The 16503-nt window shown below is 35.3% G+C and overlaps 1 protein-coding gene across 1 annotated transcript in view; it reads left to right on the top strand.

Moving 5' to 3' along the window:
• Positions 1 to 3636: 3636 nt before the first annotated feature.
• Positions 3637 to 16503, top strand: part of LOC145673551 (uncharacterized) — a 104176-nt gene continuing 91309 nt past the window's right edge. Inside the window, exon 1 of the mRNA XM_081743370.1 lies at positions 3637 to 3785. The gene's annotated coding sequence lies outside the window, so the exon portion shown is untranslated. The remainder of the gene's footprint in view (positions 3786 to 16503) is intronic.

The following is a 16503-nucleotide window of genomic DNA, read 5'->3' as shown; positions in this document are numbered from 1 at the left end:
ACAAGAAAGGCAACACAACTGACTGTAATAATTATGGAGGCATCTCTCTTCTGCCAACATTCTATAGAATAATTTCAAACATTCTATTAGCAAGATTGACCCCATACGCAGATGAAATTATTGGAGATCATCAGTGTGGATTTAGACGAAATCGATCAACTATCGACCAAATATTTACCATTCGCCAAATACTCGAAAAGAAGTGGAATACAGTAGCCCGGTACATCAACTATTTATTGATTTTAGAAAGGCTTACAACTCGGTTAGGGAAGAAACATTATACAACATTCTTACAGAATTTGGAATACCGAAAAAGCTCATTAGATTGATTAAGGAATATTTAAATGAATCCCAAAGTAAAGCCCGGGTAGGAGAATTTTTGTCCATTAGCTTTCACGTCAAGAATGGCCTGAAACAAGGAGATGCGTTGTCGCCATTATTATTCAACTTTGCCCTGGAATACGCTATAAGGAAAATCAAAGATAGCAACCAGGGCCCAGAACTGAACGGTGTTCACCAGGTTATGCGTACGCTGATGATGTCAATTTAATAGGGGTTGATAGGAGAAAAATAGAAAGAAATGCAGAAGTCTTATTAAACGCTTGCATGGACATGGGTTTGGAAGTAAATGTAGAGAAAACTAAATACATGGAAGTGCGTCGGGACAGTAATACATTAAATTATGGATGCGTTAAAATATTAAATAATACTTTTGATAAAATGGAAACTTTCAAATATCCAGGATCAATATTAACAGACGAAAATCATATTCACGAAGAAATAAAATGTCGACTAAAAACAGGGAATTCGTGTTATTATTTAGTTCAAAATCTCTTGTTGTCGCGAATTCTGTCGAGGAATTTGAAACCTAAAATATATAAGATGATAATCATGCCTGTTGTTCTTTATGGTTTCGAAACATGGTCGCTTACTGAGTGAAGAACATAGACTGAAAGTATTTGAGAACAAGATACTGAGACGGAAGATTCGGACCCAAGAGGAACGGGAATGGGGAATTGCGGAAACTTCATAACGAGGAGCTACGTAAATTATACGACTTACCAAACATTGTTAGGATAATTAAGTCTAGGACGCTTAGGTGGGCAGGATATGTAGCGAGGATGGAAGACAGTAGGAACGCTTTCAAAGTGTTAGCGATAAGATCAATCGGAAAACGACCATTAGGAAGAGCTAGGCGCAGATGGAAAGACAATATTAAGATGGATCTCGCAGAGATAGGAATACAAAGTAGAAACTGGATCCACTTGGATAAGTATAGAAGTCAGTGGAGAGCTTTTGTGAACGCGGCATTGAACCTGCGGGTTCCATAGGCTATAGAGTTAGTTAGCTCACGATGCATGAGTAGATGCCTAGGCTGATACTACAAATAGATTAAATGCGCATTTACTGAAAAGATGAGTTCTACTGACATTGGATAGTTTATATACTCTTCGTGTGCTAGGGCCTAGGGGAGAGGATGAGATAAGATTTTATATCAGATTACGTCACGCACAGGCGCACGCCTTTATTTTCATTAAAAATGGAAAAGCCAAGAGAAACAAATTTCATCTCACTTTCCTTTGTGGCAGTCGGACACAAATCATCACATTTATCTGCAAAAAGCACTTTTCAAATCGGATTATTGGGAGAGCCTCCAGTTCCAATGTTGCGGGGGGAGGACATGTCCCATTTCTCTCCATTTCCCTGGAATCTGTGCCCGTACCTACAGCTGAGGCAACTTTCCAGTATGAGGAGAGGGCCATATCCTCCTCTGGCATTTATTGCAATTTGTGCTCAAGTTGCGGAGGTGGAATTAACACATACTGATGAGACTACTAAACGCACTACAGCACGAAGTTCAGTTTGAAATACTACAGAATACAATTCCTTTTTTTTTAAAAAAAAAAATGGAAAAGCCAAGAGAAATCAATTTCATCTTACATTCCTTTGTGGCAGTCGGACACAAATCATCACACTTATCCCAAAAAGCACATTTTAAGTCAAATTATTGGGGGGGAACAGTCCCCCCAGGTCAAACATTGGAGGGGACATGTCCCCCTCGTCCCCCCGGGATTTGCGCCAGTGCACTGAGCTACAAGTAACTGGGGCCAAAGTGAGTACAGTACGTGTGTTACAGCAGTCATTTCTAATAATTTATGTGTGACGTCGTAACACGACTTGAAAATTAGCCTGAGAAGTGGTAAGACTCAAGAACGGTGCTGGCAAGACAAGGACGGTCGTCAAATATTGAGCAGTGTTGGCAGTGTACGAGTAACCATGAAGCACAAGAGGCGTAACAAGTTCACTGCTTCGCTTGACCTGCTTCTTTTGTTTACTTAACATGGGGACGTCACAGAGCATCCAAGTAGAAACAGAGGCAAGCAATGTCCAAAGAAATATGTAGAAGTATGGCAGCTCTTAGGATGGGGGAAGGAGAGGTAATTGCTTTCATGGATTTCCATGGGGTTCCATGAAATGCTTCGAAATAGATGTCGAAACATATTAGATTTGATTACACACTACATTTTTACTGTATCTGATATTTTGTATTACTTGTAATTATATTATTATTATTATATTATAGGTATAGTGACTGTTGTGTGCTGTTTTTATAGTCTGAAAGTTGGTGGTGGTGGGGGGGAACGAGTATTTTGCTCCCAATAAAATTTTCAGGGTGGGCAGCTTCTGCCCTTTTGCCACCCCGGTTGGAGCAAATCAAATGATCGGTTTGATGCCTGATCGGAAATTCACCTCAGCAATACAACGTATGGAGAGACTGATCTCATACGTATAACATTACCACAAACTCTGTACACATCGAGTAAACTGGCTAGAGTATACATACAGTCAACGGTAGGGTCGTATGAAAGTGAACTATTGAGAACACACAATTGCAAGTGACTTTTTAAAAAAACGAATTTAAACTGGGACAGTCTGCATAGCAAGCCGAAAAAATGCATTCGGGCCAGAAGGCGAATGAATGCAAGAAAGCGAAAGTATTTTCTTCATTCTTCTCGGAACGCATGTAGTAGGGAGCTGTTGCCAATGAAATGGATAAAAAGAATAACTACATCGTATCAAAATTCACATATTTAGTATATAGAATTTACATGCAAGTCATTGACTCTAAGTAGAAATTAGTTTGCAAAGTGTATATATAATTTTATTGTAGGCTTTAACAACTTCCTGCGATAATACTTCTCGCCATCATTGGAAGAAACACTGTACATACACAGGTGCACTATTGGAAAGACTTTTCAAAAGAAAGAGGAATGACCTTAACAAAACCGTGGATGGGGATAAGAGATAACGCTGTAAACACTAAGTACAGTATTAGGGAGCTTTGCTTTCAGTTTTTATTCAATTTTTACTATTTACATTTCAATATCTTTGACAATTTTAATATTTGTTACAATTTTAATATACTGTTATTCAATTTCAATATGTTCATGCGCCGCTTATCCTTCCTTATTACATTAACAGTGTGAAAAACACAATTAAAACAGGCTAATTTGGCCATTTTGGCACGAGCTTTCTTAATGGATAGTCTTATTTCAAACAATTTTCATTTAAAACAACATTAGTGAAACAGTCTACAGGGCTCTGAGGCCTGGACTTCCTTTATATAAATTTTCCGTACGGGAGGTAACTGGAACTGGAACTGGAAACCGTGGATCTGGGGGAAATCTTGGTGCAGACATCTATGAAGATCACTTTGATTTGGCAATATTGTTCAATGAAGATGGTGGTGACCTTTGTACAACTGGCTTGAAGTATATTTACAGGTAAAATAATTATAAAGTAATATTAACAGTAAGTTAAAGCTACTTTCTTTTTTGATCAATTATACTGCAATTAAGTTTAGAGACCTCCCGTTATATATATAAGAATGGATACTAATAATCATTTCATAATGAGCGGCATGTCCTGTATTATTGAGTGAATGTGATACAGGTAGTTATGTTGAAACAAGAGTTACTCCCTTATTCGCGCTGCTCAATATGTCAAAGCAGATTTGTCTTTCTTGGATATTTAAATAGATTACAGTTCTTAACTAATATACAATATTTCTATGTACAAACAATCTGTTAATTGAAAAAGTATTTTTTGTTCATGTATAGATACAATTAGCTGTAACTTTGAATCCAATTCTTGTTAATACAAGATAATACAATAGTCCGGTTACAGAGGGCATAGTTGCAGGAAATGGTGCTAGTTAAGTTTAGGCACACCAAATTTTGCAGATAAAATTTAACACTCTGCATGGAAAGATATACTTATAAGAAACTCAGATTTCTGGAGCAGGCATAATTAAATAGTAAGTAATACAGCTGTATTTTATGTTTACAAATGCAGGATTACTTGCGTAAAATCATTACAACTGCGTTATGACAATAAAAAGAGGAAAATGCATATAAAATATACTATTAGGTACTACTTTCCATTGGTGAGTTCCTGCACAATGCTCGAAAGAGCTGTATTTAGTGGATACTGGTCCAAGTTAAATCACACCACATTTTGTAAAAATTACAGGTATAACTCAATACCCTACATGGAAAGACATGTCTGTGAGGAAACGACGGCATTACTACTATATGCCGGACCACACAAAATAATAATAATAATAATAATAATAATAATAAAATATTTAGTTTTTTCCTCAAAATACTAGGTTGTGACCCTAGCTCACTCGATAGTGATTATTGTTCGAAATACAGTGTGGCATAAAAATTACTGCATAAAACACGAACCAACTTGTGGGTTATATTTAGCAAAAGGGGTCCAGAAGCACGTAAAAAATACAAAATTTACAGGAGAAATGGATGATACAAGTACTTGAACCTAACATAACGTAACCAAATCTAAGCTAAAATAACCTAACCTAATATTAGTAGAAATAAGCGAAGTTCTATCAATTTTTTTTTTTTTTTTTTTTTTTTTTTTTTTGGAAAATTATGCTAGACCCCTGCACTAACTTAATCTAACGTAAACTAACTGAACCTAATCTGACCAGTAATTACCGAAGCTGTAACGTTTTTTAGAAAAAAAAAGTGCTGGAACCTTTCTCCTAAACATAGGCCCAACTTGTACTAGATGACCACTAAAAAGCACGAATGCTATCTAACCGAGTAGGGCAGGAACACTGCAGGGGGAGTCAGAGTGGTAGCGAGGGGATGCGTCTGTAGGGAGGAGGCGTCAGCGGCGGTGGGTTTACGCATAAACGAGGATAGTGTGAAAACACTTTATATGTCATAAAATGCATGGCTTATGTGTTGCACAGCTTTAGAGGAAATACTGAATGCCATCCAAAAAGTACCAAAAATGTACTAAATTCGGTTAGATTCATTAGGTTTGGGTAGATGTTTCTCATTTCTGTAGTTTCATTTCGTTCCTACACTTACGACAAACTGTTCACCTGTTTAGTATACCATGCTTTTCACACAGTTTCAACAACTGACATTCCTTATTTTTGTACAACTCGATAAAACTCAACGATATGTGATAATCTTATTTACGCACCATTTCTACACTGTCTTTCCCATAAATCATAACAAATGTACCTGTACCTCTCCGCCAAATAGTCTCTTCCGTCTCCACATATAGTGCCGCTTACAAGGGCGGATCTAAGAGGGGGGCTACGGAGCTATAGCCCCCCCCTTGACGCTCAGATTTACACTGGATAAAATGGGCTTCAATTTAGCTTTACACTGGATAAAACGACAAATTATGGTTTAGCCCCTCCCTTGATCATATCCTGGATCCGCCACTGTATATATATATATATATATATATATATATATATATATATATATATATATATATAGGGTTATATATAAAAACTAACGACAAGTATTGTCTTAAATTCAACTATTCCCCTCAACTTACACTTCCTCACGAATCAAAATAAACTCTCCAATTCATCTAGTAAATTTCCTAAAATTCCGACGATACTGCAGTTAACCCAAACAGGCTTCTGCAGGTGACAGAATTAAATAGTAATTAACACAGCTTTATTTTATGTTTACAATGTAGGGCTACTAGTATAAATCATTATAAGTGCTTGGCGACGGTTAAAATAAGTGAATGCGCATGAAAGATATCTATATTAAATACTATTTTCCGCCGGCGGAGTATTTCTGCACACTACGTAAGTTGTATTTTATGTTTACAAATGTACCATTACTAGTGTGAAAGCATTAAAGAATACTATAAGAGCCCAGTTGTTTTCACTACGTGTGCATACAAGCATATCCACTCTTGTTCAGGCACCACGAAGGACCACCAGTTTCAGGCCACTCTTACTCGGTTAGGTAGCATTCGTACTTTTTAGTGGGCAACTAGCATAGATTTTTTTCACTGTGTTTCAGGGTGGATTGATTTAAATCAGTCTGATTTAAATCACGATTTTAATCAAGATTTAAATCACTTGATTTTTTCAATAAAAATCGTTGATTTAAATCAAATTCCAAAATGAATTAATTTAAAGTAAAAGTAAGTAAAATCCCGTTTCTGTTCTGTTATTTCGATTATGGAAGATAATAATCATAATACAATGAGACTCAAATGTATGTAAGCACAGTATGAAAACGAGTATCAAATAGAGAACGATCAGGGAAAATCCCGTTTGAACGGGTAACGGGTGAACCCTGCTTTCTTCTTCTTCTTCTTCTTTTTTTTTTTTTTTTTTTACACAGGGTTTTAAAATTTCTATTCCAACGGGGAAATCACCATGGATATTTAAGATGAAAACTCTTTTGTGTCCACGTCTATTTGTTTGTTTCCAGATAATAGGGGCATATTTAGAGGGGTCCAATCCCCTCTCCGAAACAAAAAATAATAAATTTTAAAATTTTGGGTTTAATTTATGTACTAAATACTAGAAGTTACTTGGGATCGTAACACGACAAATTTTGGATGCGTTAAAATATCGAATAATACTTTTCATAAAGTGAATACTTGACCCCATTGCAGAACATGCCGCAATCTGCGATGTGATCGCAGAAAATTTGCCGTGCCCGTGCAGGACAAATTGTCAGAGGAAATAAAATAGCCAACAGAAAAGTATAAAAACGTGCCTGCTATGTATAGATGTCTTAAATGCACGGACAACTCGCATTTGAACTGTTTTTCACGTCACATAAAGAATATTTTTAACAATCACAAGTGTTTCTTCTTCTGGAACTGATCATCTTGATTTTTTTTATTTTGGAATTCCTGCAGAAAATTTTTCACTTACAAAAACTCATCGCATAAAGACAAAGAAAGTTCTGTCATCGGCTAATATATAGGATCAGAAAACGATATTCACAAAGAAATTAAATATCGTCTAAAAGCAGGGAATTCGTGTTATTATTCAGTTCAAAATCTCTTATCGTCGCGAATTCTGTCGAGGAATTTCAAGCTTTAAAATATATAAAACGATAATTATGCCTTTTATTCTGTATGGTTTTGAAACATGGTCGCTTACGCTGAGGGAAGAACGCAGACTGAAAGTATTTGAGAATAAAATCCTGAAACGAATATTCGGAACCAAAAGGAACGGTAATGAGGAATGGCGAAAACTTCATGATGAGGAACTGCATAATTTATACCGTTCACCAAAACATTGTTAGGGTCATCAAATCTTGGAGGCTCAGGTGGGCAGGGCATGTAGCGAGAATGGAAGAAAGTAGGACCGCTTTCAGTTTTAACTGGAAGACCAATCGGAAAACGACTATTAGGAAGACCTAGGTGCAAATGGGAGGACAATATTAAGATGGATCTCGCAGAAATAAGAATACAAAATAGAAACTGGATTCAGTTGACTAAGGATAAAAGTCAGGAGAGCTTTTGTTAACATGGCATTGAACCTCCCATAGGTCATAGAGTGAGTTAATTAATTTTAGGCGAAATTTATATACTTTACATGTATTTCGTGCCGCTAGCTAGTTCCAATTGTTTAAAAATATGCCCTGCCAAATATCAGTAACTTTCGTGAAAAGAAAAGTGTCATTTGATATACATTGCTGTACTTTTTCCTTAATGCTTAAGAAACATTGTTTGGGATTGAAATAGGTTAACGATTGGGAATTAATTCAAAATTAAAATCCAATACTTTCACTTAAATGGCATAATTAACATTTAATACTAATTCCTAATGTTTTTTCTTCAGTTCACGACTTGTATTATACGAAGAAAAAGGTTTGATTTAAATAAAAAAAATCGATTTAAATCAAAAAAATCAACAAAAACGATTAAAAAAAAAAATCATGATTTTTTCCACCCTGCTGTGTTTATTATGGCGTATGTGGAAACACTTTATTTGTAAGCAAATCGTGAAAGAAATTTAATTTTTCAACAATTAGACCCACTTCTGTAGGCCCCGTTGAACTTCATCGATGATAAGTGTGGTATTTTCATGTTGCCCAGCGTAAATTCTTTTGGATTGCAATAAGACAGAAATAGTCAAGACATACTTTTTCGACAGTTATTTCCAGTGGTATGCCTAAACTTGACCTGAACAATTTTATGTTTACAGGTGTATCGTTACTTTTGTAAAACCATTACAAGTGCTATAGAAACTCGTATCACTGCGAAGACTCACTACCTTTGCTTATGCGCATACACACATTCCATGATGCCCCTGCCTCCTTCGAATGCGCAATCCGCCAGTGTCCCTCTGCTCTGACTTAGATAGGATTCGTTGTTTTTAGTGACGAGCTAGCACAGGTTCATTTGTACTTTTAGAAAATTCTATATTTATACACAAATGGTAAAAGAATTGTAACTTTTCAACATTTGAACTTCATCTATGCTATTCTCATGTCGTCCAGCGCGAAAGTTTTGAAGAACAATAAAAAGGAAATTAGTGAAGGGAATTATAATTTTGAAACAGTTATTTCTATTGATGTGCCTAAACTTGACCTGCACGCAGAGAAGCATTAATTACAAAATTTGGAATACCGAAAAAGCTAGTTAGATTAATTAAAATGTGTTTAAATTAATCCCAGAGTAAAGTCCGAGTAGAAATATTCTTGTCCACGAGCTTCCACGTCGAGAATGGCCTGAAATAAGGGAAAGGCGGAAATTTTGACACCAGTAGTTTTGACACGGTAATTTTGGCACCAAGAAACGAAGCAAACGGAAATTTTGGCACCATTTATAATAGAAGTACAGACAATGTGAGAAAATACTCTGAATATAATAGATATTTAAATTTACATGTTATTAACTGGAACATTCTCCAGAGCGACGAATGTAACCAGTGTCGAATGTACAGTTAGCGACAAAATTTCTTTCTCTTCTGTAAAATTTATTTTGCTTATAACTTTGGAATTGATGGACTGATTTGAGTAGTTTTCTGAAATTTACCGAAAACTATATCTGCTTTAAGTTGCTGAATATTGCACTAAAATCTGTCCGTCCATTCGAGAGATATTCGCGGAAGAAATTTTAACATAGGAAAAGAACTTTTGTTACTGACAGTAAAGACACCGGTAAAGATACTATTGGCAGTTTCATTATATATTCAAAGCAAGTTAAAATTCCCCTCTAATGGGTTTGTATTTTACTTTCAAGTGCAAACAGTAAAAGCTAATTGGAACCATGGAAGTTAAAGTACAGAGAAAGAAAATTAGAAAATACTCTGGATATAATAGATGTTAATGTACCAATTTATTTTGCAGAGGAGATTACACCGAGATTCTTTCCATCGAAACTTCCGGCTCCCTTCTCACGCATATCCCAAAGCCTCATTAAAAGTTTAAGATTGAAATTGACATAAATCCCTGAACGTGATTGGCTTGTCACACAGGCCTTTTTTGGCTTTCTGACAAATTTGCTCTTTTTTTTCTCTCTGTACTTCAATTTCCATGGTTCGAATCAGCTGTTAGTGTTTGCACTTGAAGTAAAATACAAACCTATTAAGGAATAATTTTGACTTGCTTTGAATATCTAATGAAGGTGCCAATATTATCTTTTACTGGTGTTTGTACATTCGTCTCTGGTTTCATTATTCGTGCTGATACAGTTCTAGTCATTAACATGTGAACGTAAATATCTATTATATCCAGAGTATTTTCTATTTTTTTCTTTGTACTTCAATTTCCATGGTTCGAATTAGCTGTTACTGTTTGCACTTGAAAGTAAAATACAAACCCAGTGGAGTGAACATAGTGCAGTCTTCAGCAACTCAAAGAAGATACAGTTTTCCATAAATTACAGAAAACTTCTCAAATCAGTCCATCAATTCCAAAGTTATAGGCAAATAAATTTTACAGAAGAGAAAGAAATTTTGTCGCTGACTGTACAGTCGTCACTGGTTTGATTCGTCGCGCTGGAAGAGTCCTAGTTAATAACATGTGATTTTAAATATCTATTACATTCAGAGTATTTTCTCCCATTTTCTGTACTTCAATTATAAATGGTGCCAAAATTTCCGTTTGCTTCGTTTCTTGGTGCCAAAATTACTGCGCCCCGAAATAAGGAGATGCGTTATCCTCATTATTATTCACCTTTGTTCCGGTGTATGCTATAAGGAAAATCAAAGATAGCAACCAGGGCCTAGAGCTGAATGGTATTCACCAGGTTATGCCATGTGATGATGATATAAATCTGATAAGAGAACAATCGAAAGAAATGCAGAGGCCTTATTAAACGCTTGCAGCGACATTGATTTAGAAGTAAATGCAGAGAAAACTAAATATATGGAAGTTCACTGGGATCGTAATACGGCAAAGTATGGTTGTGTCAAAATATCAAATAATACTTCCGACAAAGTGGATACTTTCAAATATGTAGGTTCAGTATTACCATACCAAAATCATACCTACGAAGAAATTAATTGTCGACTAAAATAAGGAAATTCGTGTTATTATTCAGTTCAAAATACTTTGTCGTCCCGAATTCTTTCGAGAAATTTAAAGCTTAAAACATAAAACGATAATCGTACCTGTTGTTCTGTATTGTTGCGAAACATAGCCGCTTACGCTGAGGGAAGAACACAGACTGAAAGTATTTGAGAATAAAATTCTGAGACTAATATTTGGACCGAAGAGGAACGGGAATGGGGAATGGTGGAAACTTTATAACGAAGAAGTAAGTAATTTATATGGCTTACCAAACATCGTTAGGGTCAACAAGTGTAGGAGGCTCAGTTGGGCAAGTCATGTAGCCAGAATGGAAGACAGTAGGAACGCTTTCAAAGTTTTAACTGGAAATCCTATCGAAAAACGTCCATTAATAAGACCCAGGTGCAAATGGGAGGACAATATTAAGATGAATCTCGCAGAAATAGGAATACAGAGTAGAAATTCGGTTGAAATGGGTAAGGACAGAAGTCAATGGAGAGCTTTTGTGAACGCGGCAAATCTTCGGATTCCATAGGCCGTAGAGAGATAATACATTTAATTAAGCATAACTGTGCAGCAAACATGATTCAGTGGTTAGCTTTTACGCTTCTATCAGGAAGTCCGGGATACAACCCCGCATCCGACCATTTTGACAGAAGTTTATCTTAATTCCATCTGTGAATGTAGAGATAGTGCATATACTGTGAGTCCTGGCCGACTTCGTTTCTTACCGTTTTTAAATCGTTCTTATTACTAATTACCAGCAGTGTCGGATTTGCGAAGGGGGTTAAGGTGGATATGTCTTTCGGATTGAAGCCTGTACCCCGAAATTACGGAATTTCTAAAACAAATAAAATATTAGTTATACCTTTGCTCATAAACTTCAAGCTCCCCTCAAATAAAAATTAGGAAATTTTAGAAAAAAAAAAAAAAAAAAAAACTAAACAATAAGAAAAATACCCTCCCAAAATACTTTTCTAAATCCGCCACTAAAAATGGTCTTCAGGGTTGTATCCGAAAGATTATTGCTGAATATACAAACGAAACGAAATATTAGTTATGCCTGTACTCATAAACTTCAAACTCCTCCCAAATAAAAATTAGAGAGTTTTAGAAAAAAAAAGACATTAATCAGAGAACCCCCCCCCCCCCAAAATACTTTCCTAAATCTGCTACTGATTATTTCTATAAAATGGTATTCAAGGTTGTATTCGGAAGATTATTGCTAAATCATTGCACAACTACAGTATAACAGAAATGTGGGAGTACACTCTGACGGATATATTGACAAACGTTCGCTCTAATGGATATATTGAAAAACATAAGCTTAATTATGTGCTAGAAGAGTACTCTGCTCTAAGAAATGAAACACGGATGACTAGAGATGAAATGATCTAGAGAAGAAAAAAATGTCGAAAACTCAGAAGTTTAAATAAAGTTAAATAGCCTCTAAAGTTGCCCTCAAATACTACGTACTTTATGTTTAATTCATAAAACATGTGCTCCATCCATCATGATAGTGAATTCCAGAGCGAAATATGGCATTTAGGTCATGATATCTTATTTAACTATACTGTAAGTATACTGTATACTGTAAGAAAGCTATTTAGATAGAAAAATCGTGAAAATGAAAAAAGCCAAAATTTCCAAAATTACCGTTTTTTCCCCAAAAAAGCCGGCTTTTTATGTGCAAGAAACCATTGATTCAAAAAAGCCGGCGTTTTTGCATCTCTATCGAGAGGACAACAATACGATGTTGTAACATGGAAGAATGTAATGAAAACATGATTGATTTTTGGTACTAAGGAATAAATGTATGATGCAGTTTATTACAGTATTAGCTGAAATACTCGTCCTATCCATGGGGATATAAGTTTTATCCAATATATAATATATGAAGGTAAAGAAATGAGTTAAATACCGAACAGCAATGCCTGTCAGTTGTCGGACAAGTTGCCATGTTCCTTCTGGGCTCAAATGTCATCTCTGGACTGTCATCAGTCAGCTTAGCGATCCCGAAAACTATGGATTCGACACTAATATACGGCGTCCTGGGCATAATCTCCTTTTATGCATACATTTTGACCTCTCGTAATCCCTCCCCCGCCCGCGAGCTGAAATTCGAGAAAAGGGCTTCCTAGGGGATAAGATCTGGTGAAAATATGTATACAAAATGTCGTGGCTCTACGTGAAAAACTGATGATGGACAGACACACTTACACATCATTTTATTATTATTAAGTTTATAGTTTATCTATTGGGCAACTAAATTTTTCTCCAGCGACATTTAGCCACGATTTAGCGCCATTTTTAGGTCCCGTGAAAGTTTCTATACTATTATTTTTGGAACCCCTGCTCAGCGACAGTAACTCAGCTAGAGCATTGGCTTCAAATTCGAATGGGTATGGATTTGAATTCGTCGGCAGGACTTTCTAACATTTTTTTCAGTTTTCTTTTTCTTGGTTCCACCGGCTAAGTACCCGAAATCTAGGATAATACTTTCACATGAGTTCATGCCAGACTTGTTTGTGCACTCCTGATACCCTTCTATTTTTGACGTGAACGAAATAAATACCGATTGATAAAAATCAGACAAGGATAATAACGTAAACTCAATCTAAATTTGGAAGTTTACGCATTACAGGTCATTCTCTTAAATTCTACTTCCGTGTTATATTTTTATCAGTTTACGATTCGTATTATAAAAAAAATACGACTGATTTAAGTAAAAAAAAAAAATAAATAAATAAATTAAAATAAAATAAAAAAGAATTTACAAAAGATAATTTTTTTCCAACTTCACGAAATACCAACTGAGTTAATTTTAGCTGGAGGCGAAAAATTGAGGAACAAGATATACCATATCATTCTCCTTATCTGGAACAAGAAAGAATTTCCACAAGAGTGGAAAGAATCAATAATTGTTACATTTTACAAGAAAGGCGACAAAACTAACTATAATAATATCGAGGTATTTCTCTTCCGTGAACATTCTATAAAATCTTTTCAAACATTCTCTTAGCAAGATTTGACCTCATACGCAGATGAAATTATTGGAGATTATCAGTGCGGATTTAGACGAAATCGATCAACTATCGACCAAATATTTACCGTTCGACAATTACTCGAAAAAAAAGTGAGAATACAATACCTCGGTACATCAACTATTTATTGATTTTAAAAAGGCTCACAATTCGGTTAGAAGAGAAACATTGTACAATATTCTTAAAGGACTTGAAATACTGAAAAAAGTAGTTAGATTAATTAGCGTATGTTTGAATGAATCCCAAAATAAGGTCCGGGTAGGAAAATTTTTGTCCAGGAGCTTCCACGAGGAATGGAATTTTTGTCGAGAATGGTCTGAAACAAGGAGATGCGTTGTCGCCATTATTATTCAACTTTGTCCTGGAGTACGCTATAAGGAAAATAAAAGATAACCAGGGTCTAGAGCTGAATGTTTTTTACCAGGTATGGCGATGCTGATGATGTGAATTTAATAGACGATGATAGGAGAACAATAGAAAGAAATGCAGAGGTTTTATTAAACGCTTGCAGGGACATAGGTGTAGAACTAAATGCAGAGAAAACTAAATATATGGAAGTTCGTCGTTATCGTAGTACGTCAAATTATGGATGCGTTAAAATATCAAATAATATTTTTGATAAAGTAGATACTTTCAAATATATAGGATCAATACTAACAGACAAAAACCATATTCACGAAGAAATTAAATGTCGACTAAAAGCAAGAATTCGTGTTATTCAGTTCAAAATCTCTTGTTGTCGCGAATTCTGTCAAGAAATTTTTGAAGCTTAAAATATATAAAACTATAATCATGCCTGTTGTTCTGTATGGTTGCGAAACATGGTCGCTTACTATGAGGAAAGAATGTAGACTGAAAGTGTTTGAGAACAAGATCCTGAGACGAATATTTGGACCCAAGAGGAATGATAATGGGGAATGGCGGAAACTCAAAACGAGGAACTACTTAATTTATATCGTTTACCAAACATTGTTAGGGTCATCAAGTCTAGGAGGCTCAGGTGGGCAGGTCATGTAGCCGAATGGAAGAAAGTAGGTAATGCTTTCAATGTCTTAACTGGAAGACCAATCGGGAAACGACCATTAGAAAGACCTATGCGCAGATGGGAGGACAATATTAAGATGGATCTCGCAGAAATAGGAACACAAGGTAGAAACTGGATCCAGTTGGCTAAGGATAGAAGTCAGTGGAGAGCTTTTGTGAGTGCGGCATTGAACCTCCGGGTTCCATAGGTCATAGAATTAGTTTAGTTAGTTAGTTAGACATAGTGTAATAAATGGAAATCATTATAAACCCCCTTCCCACACTCACACTACACTTATCCATGTTTCCTAGAATCAAAAAGTACTATTAACAATAAATTACGGATAACCTATTTTGTATCTTTTTTTTTTTTTGTAGCCTGATTAAAAATACTAAATCTAATGTATTATACATATTAATCATATAGCAAAAGCCACTGACTATTTGGAATGCATGAGTGAATTATTATTATTATTATTAGTATTGTACACTTTTTGCATTACAGTCTTTTTGTTTTAACGTTTTTTTTTTTTTTTTTTTTTAATGTTACATGAATTTCCCTAAGTTTATTGAAAATTTACGTTGCACAATTGTCGCATACTTGAATTCTTCAAACCAAAACACACAGGTAGCACGCTCGAGATCAGTAAAGGCGGTCGTCTTTGCTGCAACTGCCGCTAGCTTGTTTGTAAACTAGTGAACTACGTGAGTCAAAACTTGATGTACTTTGCTACAAAATGACACCAAAACCATGTCTGTAAGATAAATGAATAAATCAGTATGAGCTTTCAAAATATTGTAAAGTCTTTTTTGATACACCCTGTATAACCAACACTAGGATTTTTTCTGAATATACGTGGATACTTTCTGATTTTTCTTTCCATATGATGTTTACTGATAAAAATTTTCACCGAGATTGATTGCTGAATAAGGAAGATGCAATTTATTTTCTATAAAAGAAAGAAAAACAAATTGCGTTTCCTTCGCCTGACCAACAAGAACTTCGAAATTCCAAAAATTTTAACAGATTGTAAAATATAAACTGCTTGAGGAAGAGCATACAAAATTATATGCTTATTTGAAAATTTATATGCATGAAAGGAACAAACATACTAAGTTTAATCAGAATCTCAGATCATGGGTGTCATAGTATGGTGAATTGACGTGAAATGACCCTATAATGTGGCCAGGTTCCATGTTACGCATGCTGACTTACTGAAAATCGTTCCAATTTTTTATTAATTGGTACGAGGACTTGAGTCTTCCTGTGTCCGGCGCAATCTGATTATCCACGCTACTTTTAAAATCATAAGGCGTAAAGTACCACCATAGTAGTAAAAACCAAGGGTCGTCATCTCAAAAGCCACCTTGAAATCCGGAGTCCACATCTTATAGTTTCCGTACTGAAAAGAGATTCTAAAATAGGAAACAACACACGGTGAACATAGTTTTACGTTACACAAGAAATAAAAATTGAAATGTATAATATTTGAAGAAAGAAGAAGAAAAAAAGTTAATTAACCATTGTTGACAAACAATGTTTACATTATTTTGTCCAATATTTGTATACTATTTTGTCATTTAAATATATAATACTATACACGTAA

Source organism: Thermobia domestica, chromosome 16, assembly GCF_964235325.1.
Source record: "Thermobia domestica chromosome 16, izTheDome1.hap1.1, whole genome shotgun sequence".
NCBI classification, from domain to species: Eukaryota; Metazoa; Arthropoda; class Insecta; order Zygentoma; family Lepismatidae; genus Thermobia; species Thermobia domestica.
Note: the sequence above shows the minus strand (reverse complement) of the source record. Positions and strands in the feature narration are given on the sequence as shown.